This window comes from Pseudophryne corroboree, chromosome 1 (assembly GCF_028390025.1).
Source record: "Pseudophryne corroboree isolate aPseCor3 chromosome 1, aPseCor3.hap2, whole genome shotgun sequence".
Taxonomy (NCBI): Eukaryota; Metazoa; Chordata; class Amphibia; order Anura; family Myobatrachidae; genus Pseudophryne; species Pseudophryne corroboree.
Genome location: NC_086444.1, coordinates 589109695 through 589126092, shown reverse-complemented (window position 1 = coordinate 589126092; position 16398 = coordinate 589109695).

Here is a 16398-nt window from a genome sequence, read left to right as displayed (position 1 = left end):
CAGCATTGGTGACCCCCATATACTACACACAGCAACAGTGACCCCCATATATTACAGACAGCATCAGTGACTACTATATACTACAGACCGTATTAATTCAGTATTTAATAGGTCTATCCAGCATGGAGCATACTATCCCCCATTGAAAGGAGTAGGTGGCATGCCACAGTTTTTTATTAAATAAGTAGATTGTGCATAAGTAATCCAACATTTTAAGACCTCTTAGAGCCTTTGCATTAGGGTGTGCAAATGAAAGAAAGAAAAAAGGATTACTTATGCACAATATACTGATGTAATAAAAACTGTGGAGTGCCACCTATTCCTGGGACTTATTGACACCGTACAACCTGATTTGTGTCAACTTAATTCTTTTCATGCTCTTCAACTCTTTGAATATCTTAGACTACACTATTAAAGGCAGAAATGTTTCTGCAAAGCTGATCTTTTCTATCTAAAAACCCGAAGATCACAGGCTTTCCATACCAGCTACTGCACAAAACCATTTTAAATTGCAGCTTTATAAAGAGTTTTCCAAGGAGCATGTTTAGTTAAAGGAACGTATCTCACACACACACACACACACACACACACACACACACACACACACACACACACACACACACACACACACACACACACACACGTGGCCAGTATTTACATGATTAATTTTGCAATAACATACTTTTTTTGGCGGTAAGGCTCCTCAGTCAGTGGAATGCTCACGCCTCCCATGCAGACGTTACTGAACTCCAGCAGGCAGATCCCTACGTCCCGTCCCTCCTCCTTCCTGTTTCCTCCCTCCTCTTATTCCCAGCATGCTGTGCATGCACAACCATGACCAAACTCGGAGTTGAGAGGCCAATATGAAGGTTGATGATGAGCTCATCACCCTTTATTGATTTGATGACACTGCAACCGCGGAACCTCCGCTGGTGTGCCCCTTCCATCTCTCCATCACCGATGGAGTTGATTCTGTGTTGCGGCACTCAGTGCAGCTCCAGGCATCATTTAATAAGTCAGGCTGACTCATGAAATGCTGTCAGCTTTGGGACCCTTCATTACGGTGGGCCCTGGTGCATTGCACCGGTTGCACCGCCGCAAGTTCCACCACTGCTGCTACACAATTAGCAGTGATACTTACTGGTGGACGCACATGCATGACCCGATCCCTCTTCGCAATCCCAAAGGAAGGAGTGGAGCTCTAAGAACCAGTGCCATCAGCAAACTTTGCTGAATACTAGGCAGTCCTAATATTGAATGGGCCTGTTACATAAAACTTAAAACTATCTGTCTGTTTGTCTATCTTTCTGTCAAAAATAATCTGATCTTGTTTTAAATATTACAAACTACAAACTTCAATTGTCCTAGATTATTTAAGAAATTAATATAGATTAAGTATGAATTAAGTCAAGACTTAAAGCAGAACATTTGTAATAGGTAACTTTATTTCCTGCCTGTCTTAATTTACAAACTGTAATTTTGCCTGCACATGCTTTAAAATGAGGTCTGAATCTTAATAAACCTATATTTATAATATAAATAAATCAGTTAACCCAATTAAAGAGCATGAGTCACCATGAAAGTATTTTACATGTAAAGGGACAGAAAGTAAATGCAGAAATAATGGATCCTACTGCTGTCACTACTGAAACTTTAATTTGCAAAATTGTTGCTTTAGGGAAATGATTGCAAATTGAAGGAAATGGATGCTATTTAGGGGCAAACACAAGATTTCTAAATGGGGGTGGGTGTTTCCAAATGTTTTATTAAAGAGAGATTGGCCCTCATTCCGAGTTGTTCGTTCGCTAGCTGCTTTTAGCAGCATTGCACACGCTAGGCCGCCGCCCTCTGGGAGTGTATCTTAACTTAGCAAAATAGCGAACGAAAGATTAGCAGGACTGCTACTAAATAATTTCTTGCAGTTTGAGTAGCTCCAGACCTACTCCTATATTGCAATCACCTCGGTCCGTTTAGTTCCTGGTTTGACGTCACAAATACGCCCTGCGTTCGGCCAGCCACTCCCCCGTTTTTCCTGCCGCTCCTGCGTTTTTACCTGGCACGCCTGCGTTTTTTAGCACACTCCCTGAAAACGGACAGTTTCCGCCCAGAAACACCCACTTCCTGTCAATCACACTACGATCACTCGAGCGTTGAAAAAACGTTGCTCGAGCTTGTGTAAATATCCAAAGTTTTGTGTAAAATTACTTAACGCATGCGCGCTGCGTACCATGTGCATGTGCATTTTCCACCTAATCGCTGCGTTGCGAAAAACGGCAACGAGCGAATAACTCAGAATGACCACCATTGTCATCAGCCCATGAAGGATACGTAATTAGCATGTAACAAGCTATAGTCTGCTCCAAACAAAGTGTAGTTTATGTAATATAGTACGTCAGACATAAGCAGGCCCAATGATCACGGTAAGCCAGATTCTCTCTGGAGCGATGATTGAGCACTCAGATCCACAGATACACACACAGCAGACTTTGAAGGATATCCAACATCGTTTTTCGCACTGTTTTTTGATGTTTCACCAATATTTTTTTACAGGCTATACAGTTTGGATCGCCCGTAAAAAAGTAGCTTTCCTACCAAAAGCACACAAGTACACTACTGTTTCCAGGAATTTGGTTTCGCCTGCCTGAGGTAGGTGAAACAAAATCCGAAGGAACCTGTTTTTCACCTTGACAAAGGGGCATCACGGCCCCAAAACATTGGAATTGTTTGATGGAATAAATTATTTGTTAACACTTTGAAAAAATCCATCTTTGAGTGCCGCTGCTTGTGTAATTTGGTTAAGTGTATACTTTGTTTCCAGAAGGCATCAGAGTACTACTAACTATATAGGAGAGTGACGATCCACATATATATATCTCAATGTATGCACTCTTTCATATTCTTCATCATATAAGGTGCTCACTCAAAAAGCCAGCTATAGCCAGGCCTGGCCACAAAATAGTTTCCAAAGTATGAGGGGACGCTAAATGATCAAAGATTCGTATATATTTATTAGAGATGAGCGCCGGAAATTTTTCGGGTTTTGTGTTTTGGTTTTGTGTTCGGTTCCGCAGCCGTGTTTTGGGTTCGACCGCGTTTTGGCAAAACCTCACCGAATTTTTTTTGTCGGATTCGGGTGTGTTTTGGATTCGGGTGTTTTTTTAAAAAAACACTAAAAAACAGCTTAAATCACAGAATTTGGGGGTCATTTTGATCCCAAAGTATTATTAACCTCAAAAACCATAATTTCCACTCATTTTCAGTCTATTCTGAATACCTCACACCTCACAATATTATTTTTAGTCCTAAAATTTGCACCTAGGTCGCTGGATGACTAAGCTAAGCGACCCTAGTGGCCGACACAAACACCGGGCCCATCTAGGAGTGTCACTGCAGTGTCACGCAGGATGTCCCTTCCAAAAAACCCTCCCCAAACAGCACATGACGCAAAGAAAAAAAGAGGCGCAATGAGGTAGCTGTGTGAGTAAGATAAGCGACCCTAGTGGCCGACACAAACACCGGGCCCATCTAGGAGTGTCACTGCAGTGTCACGCAGGATGTCCCTTCCAAAAAACCCTCCCCAAACAGCACATGACGCAAAGAAAAAAAGAGGCGCAATGAGGTAGCTGTGTGAGTAAGATAAGCGACCCTAGTGGCCGACACAAACACCGGGCCCATCTAGGAGTGGCACTGCAGTGTCACGCAGGATGTCCCTTCCAAAAAACCCTCCCCAAACAGCACATGACGCAAAGAAAAAAAGAGGCGCAATGAGGTAGCTGTGTGAGTAAGATAAGCGACCCTAGTGGCCGACACGAACACCGGGCCCATCTAGGAGTGGCACTGCAGTGTCACGCAGGATGTCCCTTCCAAAAAACCCTCCCCAAAGAGCACATGACGCAAAGAAAAATTAAAGAAAAAAGAGGTGCAAGATGGAATTGTCCTTGGGCCCTCCCACCCACCCTTATGTTGTATAAACAGGACATGCACACTTTAACCAACCCATCATTTCAGTGACAGGGTCTGCCACACGACTGTGACTGAAATGACGGGTTGGTTTGGACCCCCACCAAAAAAGAAGCAATTAATCTCTCCTTGCACAAACTGGCTCTACAGAGGCAAGATGTCCACCTCATCATCATCCTCCGATATATCACCGTGTACATCCCCCTCCTCACAGATTATCAATTCGTCCCCACTGGAATCCACCATCTCAGCTCCCTGTGTACTTTGTGGAGGCAATTGCTGCTGGTCAATGTCTCCACGGAGGAATTGATTATAATTCATTTTAATGAACATCATCTTCTCCACATTTTCTGGATGTAACCTCGTACGCCGATTGCTGACAAGGTGAGCGGCGGCACTAAACACTCTTTCGGAGTACACACTTGTGGGAGGGCAACTTAGGTAGAATAAAGCCAGTTTGTGCAAGGGCCTCCAAATTGCCTCTTTTTCCTGCCAGTATAAGTACGGACTGTGTGACGTGCCTACTTGGATGCGGTCACTCATATAATCCTCCACCATTCTTTCAATGGTGAGAGAATCATATGCAGTGACAGAAGACGACATGTCCGTAATCGTTGTCAGGTCCTTCAGTCCGGACCAGATGTCAGCATCAGCAGTCGCTCCAGACTGCCCTGCATCACCGCCAGCGGGTGGGCTCGGAATTCTGAGCCTTTTCCTCGCACCCCCAGTTGCGGGAGAATGTGAAGGAGGAGATGTTGACAGGTCGCGTTCCGCTTGACTTGACAATTTTCTCACCAGCAGGTCTTTCAACCCCAGCAGACTTGTGTCTGCCGGAAAGAGAGATCCAAGGTAGGCTTTAAATCTAGGATCGAGCACGGTGGCCAAAATGTAGTGCTCTGATTTCAACAGATTGACCACCCGTGAATCCTTGTTAAGCGAATTGAGGGCTCCATCCACAAGTCCCACATGCCTAGCGGAATCGCTCCGTGTTAGCTCCTCCTTCAATGTCTCCAGCTTCTTCTGCAAAAGCCTGATGAGGGGAATGACCTGACTCAGGCTGGCAGTGTCTGAACTGACTTCACGTGTGGCAAGTTCAAAGGGCATCAGAACCTTGCACAACGTTGAAATCATTCTCCACTGCGCTTGAGACAGGTGCATTCCACCTCCTATATCGTGCTCAATTGTATAGGCTTGAATGGCCTTTTGCTGCTCCTCCAACCTCTGAAGCATATACAGGGTTGAATTCCACCTCGTTACCACTTCTTGCTTCAGATGATGGCAGGGCAGGTTCAGTAGTTTTTGGTGGTGCTCCAGTCTTCTGTACGTGGTGCCTGTACGCCGAAAGTGTCCCGAAATTCTTCTGGCCACCGACAGCATCTCTTGCACGCCCCTGTCGTTTTTTAAAAAATTCTGCACCACCAAATTCAAGGTATGTGCAAAACATGGGACGTGCTGGAATTTGCCCATATTTAATGCACACACAATATTGCTGGCGTTGTCCGATGCCACAAATCCACAGGAGAGTCCAATTGGGGTAAGCCATTCCGCGATGATCTTCCTCAGTTGCCGTAAGAGGTTTTCAGCTGTGTGCGTATTCTGGAAAGCGGTGATACAAAGCGTAGCCTGCCTAGGAAAGAGTTGGCGTTTGCGAGATGCTGCTACTGGTGCCGCCGCTGCTGTTCTTGCGGCGGGAGTCCATACATCTACCCAGTGGGCTGTCACAGTCATATAGTCCTGACCCTGCCCTGCTCCACTTGTCCACATGTCCGTGGTTAAGTGGACATTGGGTACAGCTGCATTTTTTAGGACACTGGTGAGTCTTTTTCTGAGGTCTGTGTACATTTTCGGTATCGCCTGCCTAGAGAAGTGGAACCTAGATGGTATTTGGTAACGGGGGCACACTACCTCAAGAAATTGTGTAGTTCCCTGTGAACTAACGGCGGATACCGGACGCACGTCTAACACCAACATAGTTGTCAAGGCCTCAGTTATCCGCTTTGCAGCAGGATGACTGCTGTGATATTTCATCTTCCTCGCAAAGGACTGTTGGACAGTCAATTGCTTACTGGAAGTAGTACAAGTGGTCTTCCGACTTCCCCTCTGGGATGACCATCGACTCCCAGCAGCAACAACAGCAGCGCCAGCAGCAGTAGGCGTTACACGCAAGGATGCATCGGAGGAATCCCAGGCAGGAGAGGAATCGTCAGAATTGCCAGTGACATGGCCTGCAGGACTATTGGCATTCCTGGGGAAGGAGGAAATTGACACTGAGGGAGTTGGTGGGGTGGTTTGCGTGAGCTTGGTTACAAGAGGAAGGGATTTACTGGTCAGTGGACTGCTTCCGCTGTCGCCCAAAGTTTTTGAACTTGTCACTGACTTATTATGAATCCGAGGTGGTTAACGTCCTTACCCCTACTTATTACAGCTTGACAAAGGCAACACACGGCTTGACACCTGTTGTCCGCTTTTCTGTTGAAATACCTCCACACTGAAGAGCTGATTTTTTTGGTATTTTCACCAGGCATGTCAACGGCCATATTCCTCCCACGGACAACAGGTGTCTCCCCGGGTGCCTGACTTAAACAAACCACCTCACCATCAGAATCCTCCTGGTCAATTTCCTCCCCAGCGCCAGCAACACCCATATCCTCCTCATCCTGGTGTACTTCAACACTGACATCTTCAATCTGACTATCAGGAACTGGACTGCGGGTGCTCCTTCCAGCACTTGCAAGGGGCGTGCAAATGGTGGAAGGCGCATGCTCTTCACATCCAGTGTTGGGAAGGTCAGGCATCGCAACCGACACAATTGGACTCTCCTTGTGGATTTGGGATTTCGAAGAACGCACAGTTCTTTGCGGTGCTTTTGCCAGCTTGAGTCTTTTCAGTTTTCTAGCGAGAGGCTGAGTGCTTCCATCCTCATGTGAAGCTGAACCACTAGCCATGAACATAGGCCAGGGCCTCAGCCGTTCCTTGCCACTCCGTGTGGTAAATGGCATATTGGCAAGTTTACGCTTCTCCTCCGACAATTTTATTTTAGGTTTTGGAGTCCTTTTTTTACTGATATTTGGTGTTTTGGATTTGACATGCTCTGTACTATGACATTGGGCATCGGCCTTGGCAGACGACGTTGCTGGCATTTCATCATCTCGGCCATGACTAGTGGCAGCAGCTTCAGCACGAGGTGGAAGTGGATCTTGATCTTTCCCTAATTTTGGAACCTCAACATTTTTGTTCTCCATATTTTAATAGGCACAACTAAAAGGCACCTCAGGTAAACAATGGAGATGGATGGATACTAGTATACTTATGGATGGACTGCCGAGTGCCGACACAGAGGTAGCTACAGCCGTGGACTACCGTACTGTGTCTGCTGCTAATATAGACTGGATGATTGATAATGAGATGAAATCAATATATATATGTATGTATATATAATATCACTAGTACTGCAGCCGGACAGGTAGATAATATATTTATTAGGTAATGATGACTGATGACGGACCTGCTGGACACTGTCAGCTCAGCAGCACCGCAGACTGCTACAGTAAGCTACTATACTCTATAGTAGTATGTACAAAGAAGAAAGAAAAAAAAAAAAAACACGGGTAGGTGGTATACAATTATGGATGGACTGCCGAGTGCCGACACAGAGGTAGCTACAGCCGTGGACTAACGTACTGTGTCTGCTGCTAATATAGACTGGATGATTGATAATGAGATGAAATCAATATATATATGTATGTATATATAATATCACTAGTACTGCAGCCGGACAGGTAGATAATATATTTATTAGGTAATGATGACTGATGACGGACCTGCTGGACACTGTCAGCTCAGCAGCACCGCAGACTGCTACAGTAAGCTACTATACTATAGTAGTATGTACAAAGAAGAAAGAAAAAAAAAAACCACGGGTAGGTGGTATACAATTATGGATGGACTGCCGAGTGCCGACACAGAGGTAGCTACAGCCGTGGACTAACGTACTGTGTCTGCTGCTAATATAGACTGGATGATTGATAATGAGATGAAATCAATATATATATGTATGTATATATAATATCACTAGTACTGCAGCCGGACAGGTAGATAATATATTTATTAGGTAATGATGACTGATGACGGACCTGCTGGACACTGTCAGCTCAGCAGCACCGCAGACTGCTACAGTAAGCTACTATACTCTATAGTAGTATGTACAAAGAAGAAAGAAAAAAAAAAAAACCACGGGTAGGTGGTATACAATTATGGATGGACTGCCGAGTGCCGACACAGAGGTAGCTACAGCCGTGGACTAACGTACTGTGTCTGCTGCTAATATAGACTGGATGATTGATAATGAGATGAAATCAATATATATATGTATGTATATATAATATCACTAGTACTGCAGCCGGACAGGTAGATAATATATTTATTAGGTAATGATGACTGATGACGGACCTGCTGGACACTGTCAGCTCAGCAGCACCGCAGACTGCTACAGTAAGCTACTATACTCTATAGTAGTATGTACAAAGAAGAAAGAAAGAAAAAAAAAACACGGGTAGGTGGTATACAATTATGGATGGACTGCCGAGTGCCGGCACAGAGGTAGCTACAGCCGTGGACTAACGTACTGTGTCTGCTGCTAATATAGAGTCTAGACTGGATGATAAATTATTGATAATGAGATGAAATCAATATAATATCACTAGTACTGCAGCCGGACAGGTACTATATATATTTATTATGTAATGACTGATGACGGACCTGCTGGACACTGTCAGGTCAGCACAGCACCGCAGACTGCTACAGTAAGCTACTATAGTAGGTGGTAGGTGGTATACAATATTATATATATATATATATATTATATACAATTATATATTATATACAATTATATATATATATATATATATTAAACTGGTGGTGATTGATTATTAAACTGGTGGTCACTTCAGGTCACATTGCAACTTGCAACTAGTACTCCGAGGCCTAAGCAGACAATCACAAAATATATTATTATACTGGTGGTCAGTGTGGTCACAACAATGGCAGTGTGGCACTGACTCTGGCAGCAAAAGTGTGCACTGTACGTTATATGTACTCCTGAGTCCTGCTCTCAGACTCTAACTGCTCCCCACTGTCAGTGTCTCCCCCACAAGTCAGATAATACACTTACAGTCACACTATCTAATCTATAAATATCACTTCAGCAAGTAGTATAGTAGTATACAGTATAGTAGTACTCCTCCTAATAATGCTCCCCGAAAATACTGTGTCTCTCTCTTCTCTAAACGGAGAGGACGCCAGCCACGTCCTCTCCCTATGACTCTCAATGCACGTGTGAAAATGGCGGCGACGCGCGGCTCCTTATATAGAATCCGAGTCTCGCGATAGAATCCGAGCCTCGCGAGAATCCGACAGCGTGATGGTGACGTTCGGGCGCGCTCGGGTTAGCCGAGCAAGGCGGGAAGATCCGAGCCTGCTCGGACCCGTGTAAAAAACCTGAAGTTCGGGCGGGTTCGGATTCAGAGGAACCGAACCCGCTCATCTCTAATATTTATTCAATGTATCTTCATCACTGCCCAGTAAAAAACACCAGCTTCTGACATCACAATTCAGTGTGGCAGCCAAACTTGCATATATATTCCATTAATGCCATATACTTAATCTGTCTGTCGACCTCGGTAACCTTTTGGACAGTTCAAGAGATACAGCTATGCATCATTCTGCTGCATATCAAAAGGCTTTAATGAAACACTTACCCCCAGTGCGCCTTTTGAGCCATGCCAATTATTTACCTGTGATTCATCTGGTAATCACCACCGCCGGCGTGCATTCCACAGCTTTGCACATGCTTGCCCTGGACTTCCTGTTCTCTCCTAAGTTCCACTAATGCGGTCCAGCGTTACAGCGCTTCCACATTGTGTGAGAGCATCTAACAATTACTGTTCATAACTAGAGATGAGGGGGCTCGGTTCTCTGAGAACCGAACCCTACCAAACATCACGTCCCGAGCTCGGATCCGAGTCCGGCTTGGGTTTTCCCGCTAGACTCAGAAACCAGAACGAGGCAAAATGTCATCATCCTGCTGTCGGATTCTTGCGGGTTTTGGATTCCATATAAGGAGCCGCGCATCACTGCCGTTTTCACTACAGTCCTGGAGAGTGCAGCAAGAGGACGTGTCTCCTCAGTGTCTGTGCGGGAAAGTGGTGTGGCGCGTGGGGTGGTGACCTGCTCTTATGTGTCATTCCAGTACTGTATTGTGCTGCATCAGTCCAGTGGTGGTGTCTTGTGCTGCCTCAGTCCAGTCACAGTGCTGGTGTCTTGTGCTGTATCAGTCCAGTCACAGTGGTGGTGTCCTGTGCTGCCATAAGTCCAGTGCTGCTGTATAAGTCCAGTCCAGTGGCGCTGTCTTGTGCCGCATCAGTCCAGTGGTGGTGTCCTGTGCTGCCTCAGTCCAGTCACAGTGCTGGTGTCTTGTGCTGCATCAGTCCAGTCACAGTGGTGGTGTCCTGTGCTGCCATAAGTCCAGTGCTGCTGTATAAGTACAGTCCAGTGGCGCTGTCTTGTGCCGCATCAGTCCAGTGGTGGTGTCCTGTGCTGCCATAAGTCCAGTGGTGGTTTCCTGTGCTGCCATAAGTCCAGTGTTGCTGCTGTATAAGTCCAGTGCAGTGGTGTTGTGTTGTGTTGTGCTGCATCAGTCCAGTGGTGGTGTCCTGTGCTGCCATAAGTCCAGTGTTGCTGCTGTATAAGTCCAGTGCAGTGGTGTTGTGTTGTGCTGCATCAGTCCAGTGGTGGTATCCTGTGCTGCCATAAGACCAGTGGTGGTGTCCTGTGGTGCCATAAGTCCAGTGCTGCTGCTGTAAAAGTCCAGTGCAGTGGTGCTATTTTGTGCTGCATCAGTCCAGTGGTGGTGTCCTGTGCTGACATAAGTCCAGTGGTGGTGCCCTGTGCTGCCATAAGTCCAGAGCTGCTGCTGCATAAGTGCAGTGTTGCTGTGTTGTGCTGCATCAGTCCTGTGGTGGTGTCCTGTGCTGCCATAAGTCCAGTGGTGGTGTCCTGTGTTGCCATAAGTCCAGTGCTGCTGCCGTAAAAGTCCAGTGGTACTACCATATAAGTCCAGTCCAGTGGTACTGCCGTATAAGTCCAGTCCAGTGGTACTGCTGTATAAATCCAGTGGTACTGCCGTATAAGTCCAGTCCAGTGGTAATGCCGTATAGGTCCAGTGGTTATGCCGTATTAGGGGCTAATTCAGACCTGATCACTGCTGTGTATGTTCGCACAGCAGCAGTCAGGTCTGAACTGCGCATGCGCCGGTGTCGTAGTGTGCCGGCGCATGCCAGACAGCCGACGGCTGTCTTTACCCTGCAATCGCCTCTGCCTGATTGACAGGCAGAGGCAGTCGCTGGGTGGGAGGGAGCAGGCCGGCGGCGTTTGGCCGCCATTTAGGGGGCATGGTCCGGGCAACACAGGCATGTCCGGACCATTGGGGGGGGGGGCGGACCGCAGTGGCCGCATGACATCACACGCAGCCGCTGCAACCCGAGCAGCTACTCTTCCAGTACAAAAGCATTGCCGCTGTGCGATGCTTTTGTACTGGTGCAGGGACTGACATGCGAGGTGGACTCGCCCTGTGCTGGGCGTCCCCAGTATGTCAGGGAAGCTGATTGTAGATGTGCTAAATTTAGCACATCTACGATCAGGTATGAATCACCCCCTAAGTCCAGTCCAGGGGTACTGCCGTATAAGTCCAGGTGTACTGCCGTATAAGTCCAGTGGTACTGCCATATACGTCCAGAGAGTCCAGTCCAGTGGTAATGCCATATAAGTCCAGTGGTACTGCCGTATAAGTCCAGTGGTACTGCCGTATAAGTCCAGTCCAGTGGTACTGTCGTATAAGTCCAGTGGTACTGCCGTATAAGTCCAGTCCAGTAGTACTGCCGTATAAGTCCAGTGGTACTGCCGTATAAGTCCAGAGGTACTGATGTATAAGTCCAGTGGTACTGCCATGTAAGTCCAGTGGTACTGCCGTATAAGTCCAATCCACTGGTACTGCTGTATAAGTTCAGTGGTACTGCCCTATAAGAACAAAGGTACTGCCATATAAGTCCAGAGAGTCCAGTCCAGTGTTAATGCCATATAAGTCCAGTGGTACTGCCGTATAAGTCTAGTGGTACTGCCGTATAAGTCCAGTTCAGTGGTACTGCCGTATAAGTCCAGTGGTACTGCCGTATAAGTCCAGTCCAGTAGTACTGCCGTATAAGTCCAGTGGTACTGCCGTATAAGTCCAGAGGTACTGATGTAGAAGTCCAGTGATACATTAAATCCCCACACTACGGCAGGCAAGAGTCCCCATTTCACACATTACGGCAGGTGTCCCCATTTTACACATTGAGAGAGAGAGAAAGAGAATACTTACAGAGGCGATTACCGCTCTTCGGCCCGCCTCACCAGTCGCTCCTCGCGCCGGCCTTTCCCTCTTCCTAACTTGGATCCCCCTCTGTTCTCCGCTGGGGGGGGGGAGTTTCGCGGAGTGACGGGGTTGCGTCGTGACGTAACGGAGCAACCGTGTCATTCCGTGAAACTCCGCCCCCGAGCGGGTTACTCGGGGAGAAATAGGAGGGGGAAGCAGGGAGCCACAGTTAGTGCCACGGCGGGCGCCCAGTGCGGTTGCACTGCTCGCCTGCCCCAAGAAACGGCACTGCCCTCAAAGTCAATTTCCTCCTCGGTCATGAACGTCAGTAGTCCTACACGCCATGTCACTGGCATGACTGAAGAGCATTCTCCTAACTGGGATTCCACCAGAGGATCCTTGAGTGGTACGCCTACTGCTGCTGCCGCCGCTGCTGTTGTTGCTGCTGCTGGGAGTCGATCGTCATCCCAGAGGGGAAGTCAGAAGACCACTTGTACTACTTCAACTATGCAATTGACTGTCCAACAGTCCTTTGCGAGGAAGAAGAAATATGACAGCAGTCATCCTGTTGCAAAGCGGATGACTGAGGCCTTGACAGCTATGTTGGTGTTAGATGTGCATCCGGTATCCGCCATTGGTGCAGTGAGATTTAGACAATTGATGGAGGTAGTGTATCCCGGTACCAAATCCCATCTAGATTCCACTTCACTAGGAAAGCGATTCCCGGACTGTACTGGAATATTAAGGAAAATGTCCTCAGTGTCCTAAAAAATGCAGTTGAACCCAGTGTCCACTTAACCACGGACATGTGGACAAGTGGAACAGAGCAAACTTAGGACTACATGACTGTGACACCTTACTGGGTAGATGTATTTCCTTCTGCAGCAACAGCAGCAGTGGCACCAGTAGCAGCATCTCACCAACGCCAGCTCGTTCCTAGGCAGGCTAAGCTGTGTATCACCGCTTTCCATAAGAGGCACACCGCTGACAACCTCTTACAGAAACTGAGGGACATCATCGCACAATGGTTTACCCCACTCAGATTCTCCTGGGGATTCGTGATATCGGACAACGCCACCAATATTGTGTGTGCATTACATCTGGGCAAATTCCAGCATGTCCCATGTTTTGCACATACAATTAATTTGGTGGTGCAGAATTTTTGAAAAATGACAGGGGCGGCCCACTTTCAGCATATAGCCACTGCGTGCCGATGACTGGAGCGCCATCAAACACTCCTGAACCTGCCATACCATCACCTGAAGCAAGAGGTGGTAATGAGATGGAATTCAACACTCTATATGCTTCAGAGGATGGAGGAGCAGCAAAATGCCATTCAAGCCTATACACCCATGTACTATATAGGCAAAGGAGGGGGAATGCACCTGACTCAAGCACAGTGGAGAATGATTTTCCTGTTGTGCAAGGTTCTCCAACCCTTTGAACTTGCCACACATGAAGTCAGTTCAGACACTGCCAGCTTGAGTCAGGTCATTCCGCTCATCAGGCTTTTGCAGAAGCAGCTGGAGAAATTGAAGGAGGAGCTAAGACGGAGCGATTCTGCTAAGTATGTGGGACTTGTGGATGGAGCCCTTCATTCGCTTTGCCAGGATTCAAGGGTGGTCAATCTGTTGAAATCAGAGCACTACATTTTGTCCACCGTGCGCAATCCTAGGTTTAAAGCGTATGTTATATCTCTCTTTCCGGCAGACACAAGTCTGCAGAGGTGCAAAGACCTGAGAAAATTGTCAACTAAAGCGGAACGTGACCCGTCAACAGGTCCTTCATTTTCTCCCGCAACTGGGGCTGCGAGGAAAAGGATACCATTTCCTAGCCCACCCGCTAGTGGTGATGCAGGGCAGTCTTTTTTAAAACTGCCATCCTGCCTGCCACTGCAGTGCCACTCCTAGATGGGCCAGGTGTTTGTGCTGCACACTTGTGTCGCTTAGCTTAGTCATCCAGCTACCTCATTGCACCTCTTATTCTTCTTTGCATTATGTGCTCCTTGGGGCCTAGTTTTTAAAACTGCCATCCTGTGTGACAATACAGTGCCACTCCTAGATGGGCCAGGTGTTTGTGTCGCACACTTGTGTCGCTTAGAAAAGTCATCCAGCTTCCTCGGCGCAACCTTTTGGCCTAAAAACAATATTTTGAGGTGTTCTGAATAGACTGGAGATTTTATTATTTATTTATTTATTACAAGTTATTTATATAGCGCACACATATTCTGCAGCACTTTACAGGGAATATTTGGCCATTCACATTGGTCCCTGCCCCAGTGGACCTTACAATCTATATTCCCTACTACCAAATGTACACGCGCACACATTCATACTAGGGTTCATTTTGTTGGGATCCAATTGACCTACCTGTATATCATTAACACAACATGTTCAAAAGCTTCTAATCAGTTTCTCTAAAGGCTCACATTTGGCTGTCTGGGGAACAAATCGATCATTCTGTGCAGTATGAAAATACCATCACAATTAGAGATGTGCGCCTGCCCAAATCTCAAATTTTGGGTTCTTGTTTTAGATCTGTATCTGCTTCGTGTTTTGGATCTGTATTTGTTTTGGATTTGTGTTAAAAAAATAAATAAATCATAAATGCAGTAAAAATAGCCTGTTTTTGTTCCTACAGTATTAGTAACCTCAATAACATTAATTTTTACTCATTTCCAGTCAATTTTGACCACCTCAGAGCTCACAATTTCTCTGACGTCCTAAGTGGATGCTGGGACTCCGTAAGGACCATGGGGAATAGCGGCTCCGCAGGAGACTGGGCACAACTATAAAGAAAGCTTTAGGTCTAACTGGTGTGCACTTGCTCCTCCCACTATGACCCTCCTCCAGACTTCAGTTAGAATCTTGTGCCCGGCTGAGCTGGATGCACACTAGGGGCTCTCCTGAGCTCCTAGAAAGAAAGTATATTTTAGGTTTTTTATTTTACAGTGAGATCTGCTGGCAACAGACTCACTGCAGCGAGGGACTAAGGGGAGAAGAACCTACCTGACTGGAGATAGTTTGGGCTTCTTAGGCTACTGGACACCATTAGCTCCAGAGGGATCGAACACAGGACCCGACCTCGATCGTTCGGTCCCGGAGCCACGCCGCCGTCCCCATTACAGAGCCAGAAGCATGAAGATGATCCTGAAAATCGGCTGCAGAAGCCTACGGTCTTCAACAAGGTAGCGCACAGCACTGCAGCTGTGCGCCATTGCTCCTCATGCACACCTCACACTCCGGTCACTGATGGGTGCAGGGCGCTGGGGGGGGGGGCGCCCTGAGCAGCAATCTAAACACCTTGGCTGGCAAATCATCACAATATATAGTCCCAGAGGCTATATATGTGATAAATTACCCCTGCCAGAATTCCTGAAAAAAGCGGGAGAAGTCCGCCAGAAAAGGGGCGGGGCTAACTCCCTCAGCACACTGGCGCCATTTTTCCCTCACAGCTCCGCTGGAAGGATCGCTCCCTGGCTCTCCCCTGCAGTATCAAGCTACAAAGGGTAAAAAAGAGAGGGGGGGGGGGGCACTAAATTTAGGCGCAGTATAACTTATATAGCAGCTATAAGGGGAAATAATTCAGTTAATCCCTGTATTATTATAGCGCTCTGGTGTGTGCTGGCATACTCTCTATCTGTCCCCCCAAAGGGCTTTGTGGGGTCCTGTCCTCTGTCAGAGCATTCCCTGTGTGTGTGCGGTGTGTCGGTACCGCTGTGTCGACATGTTTGATGAGGAGGCTTATGTGGAGGCGGAGCAGATGCCGATAAATGTGATGTCACCCCCTGCGGGGTCGACACCTGAGTGGATGGTTCTGAGGAAGGAATTACGCGACAGTGTCAACTCCTTGCATAAAAGGTTTGACGACATACCAGATATGGGACAGCCGGCTTCTCAGCCTGTACCTGCCCAGGCGTCTCAAAAGCCATCAGGGGCTCTAAAACGCCCGCTACCTCAGATGGCAGACACAGATGTCGACACGGATACTGACTCCAGTGTCGACGACGATGAGACAATTGTAACTTCCAA